Source organism: Galeopterus variegatus, unplaced genomic scaffold, assembly GCF_000696425.1.
Source record: "Galeopterus variegatus unplaced genomic scaffold, G_variegatus-3.0.2 Scaffold18089, whole genome shotgun sequence".
In the NCBI taxonomy this organism is placed as follows: domain Eukaryota; kingdom Metazoa; phylum Chordata; class Mammalia; order Dermoptera; family Cynocephalidae; genus Galeopterus; species Galeopterus variegatus.
Window position 1 is genome coordinate 9563 of NW_007744200.1, and position 2721 is coordinate 12283.

At 41.2% G+C, this 2721-nt stretch overlaps 1 pseudogene; it reads left to right on the forward strand.

The window, feature by feature from the left end:
• Nucleotides 1-2555, forward strand: part of LOC103582835 — a 5410-nt pseudogene extending 2855 nt beyond the window's left edge.
• The last annotated feature ends 166 nt before the right edge of the window (nt 2556-2721 follow it).

Consider the following 2721-nt stretch of genomic DNA (forward strand, 5'->3'; position numbering starts at 1 on the left):
CATTCCCTACCATATACAGACACCTGCTAGAAGCACAGCTAACTTCACAATTGACTCTGATTGACTCCAAGTCATGGGACTAGCCTGTGTAATTTTCTGTCTGGCCTTTCATGCATTTTATACTTTCATTCCATTGTCATTAGTAAGAACCAGGGACACAGTATCCCTTGACATGTAGTAATCCTTGATTACAGTAATCATGGCAGCAGAAGACAAAGAGCCATGGCAAGGTGGGTGGTGGGCTGCACACAGCAGTGGGTATGCAAGTACCTGAGCGTTGGGTGGTTTCTCTTGAGTTGGCTGGTAAGTGCCTGCTTCATCCTTATTTACTCACAGATGGATTTCTGATATCGCATGTTGTCCCATAGGAGACTAGGTGACCTAGAGGAGCTTTGAAAAGGTCTCTGGGGGGTTGGAGATTTCCAACTCCACAGGTGGATTCACCCTTCAACTCCCCTCCTGGCCTTTCTGCTTGGGCAAAACCTCCCTCACGGCTGAGAAGGTGCAGTAATTTTGGAGGTTTTAGATGCTTGTCCATGTAATCTTCCTCCTTCCCAGAACGTATTTTGTAAAGTTGGAAACACTTTTCCAAAGCAAGTGAGGTGGAGGGAGAGAGACGGGGACCCTGCAAGTGTTAATATGCTAACGTGAGGACAGAGCCCAGGGCTGTCTTTGAAGTTCACCCAACAATACACAATGTACTTTCCTGACATAGCAAAGCTTTCACATCAAATGAGACTTTGAAGATATTTATTTTGAAGTTGGGTTGTTCCACACCCATCTATTGAACATTTCAGGGCCCATTGTTGGTTTATATCTTTCTTGTTTCTCTTTCTGAACATTCCAAACACTTGGTTAGTTAAGTCAGCACTTAGATCAGTATTTCTTGTCCTCAGCACTATTGACATTTGGGATTGGGTAATTCTTTGTCACAGGGGCTGTTCTGTGCATTGCAGCATGTTCAGTAACATCATCAGCCGCTAAACTACTAGATGCCAGGATGCCCCCAGTCTTGACAATCAAAAATATCTTCAAATATTGCCATCTGTCTCCTGAAAGGCAAAAACGCTCTTAGTTGAGAACCACTAGGTTAGGGTTAGGGTTAGATTTGGGTTAGGATCAGAGCTCTTTTATAATCCTTATCACACTGTATTAAAACAACAAATGTATTTATCTAATTTCTCCATTAGACTACACTGTTTTCAAAAGCAAGGACCCAATGGTTACCACCACGTTGTCCCACAGAGAAGCTTAAAAATGTTTGATGGGTGAAGAGATGTATGAAAGAATGAATGAACAAATGAAGAAGGGAATAATCAAACAAACAAATGGGAAAGAAGTATGTAGAGAGAGTTCTTGAAAAGAAGTTTGGTATCTGTCTGGGATCTTTAGAAGATTTTTTAAATGACATTACAGAGAGGAAAGAGAAAACAGACAAGGAGAGAGAGAAAGAAGCCATCCTTGCTAGATCATCAGTGACAGGGCACGTAGAAAAGAGCAGGTGCCACAGAGGAGTGACTCTAGACAAAGACCTTGGGTACCTCACTCCAATGCCCAGCAGTTCACTGTTCCCCATACCTCACCCTCTGCTTTGTCTTGACCACATGTCAGTCAGGCTCCTTTCTTTCTCATAGGCCCCTAAACCCTGCTTGTCCCCAACCCTGAGCAAGCACAAAAAAAGCATGGAATGTGCCCCCCTTAACAACTCCTCCTGGGAACTGGCTGACCACAGTGGGACACCTTCCTGTTAGACTCTCTGACCATTTCCTCTCGCTTGTCCAGCTTCCTCCGCACAGGTTCTGCGTATCTCAGCTTGCCTCTCCTTTGCCCTAGAAAAGAAAACCTTTTTTTCTGTTTGATTTTGAGACACCTGCAGATTTCTGCAATTGGAGCATTCTCCCTATTGCAATCATCTTTCTTCTAAATAAAGCCTCTAACTGTCTAAGTCTGGATTTGTTTTTACATGATACCAGGTTTGTGAGCCTGAGTTTTATCATCTGCAAAGAGAAGAGGAAAGAAAAACATGGCCTCCCTGGGTCCTTATGATCTATAGAAACCCAAACTCAGTTTGTCTATTTTGAACTTTAAGAGAAAAAGAGATGTACAGTTCAGAGAACTGGACCAAATGACTTCACATTCAATCAAAGTTTACAAGTTAGCATTTTTTGCCATAGCCAGGAAATGTTTCAATGCTCCTAAAACATGGATTTTAGCAAAACTGTATGCTACTTTACTATATACAGGACAATGAGATGTAATATCTGTTGAGTCCTGTCTTTTCAGGGGCCATGGCAGCCTTCATAGTGGGTTACGTGGAAGTCAACGGGGATCTTCTGGGAGAGTTGGTCTTGGGGGTCTTCTCAGCAGCAGATGCGAGTTCTCTATTTTTCATGCATTTCACAACTAGCATGTGGGTGTGTTATGCTTGTCTTTTGATATTCAAGTCAAGTTACATGCTTCTTATAACCACAGCAGCATATTTATTTCTTTCTTTTAACTATCTAAACCTGAAGCAACAAAATAAGTTTGTTTATTCTTCCAGTTCTTCTAAATAGCATTTTGCAATGTTATAGTTAATGCTTCCTACAAAAGACAATGGTACTATATTCCTGTTTTAATCAACTTTCTCTCTTAATCTTTGATTAAGATTACTCACCAGGGAAAAAATCATAATTAATAAGCAATGATATAGATTTATTTAAAGGTTTTGATTTTGTCTTA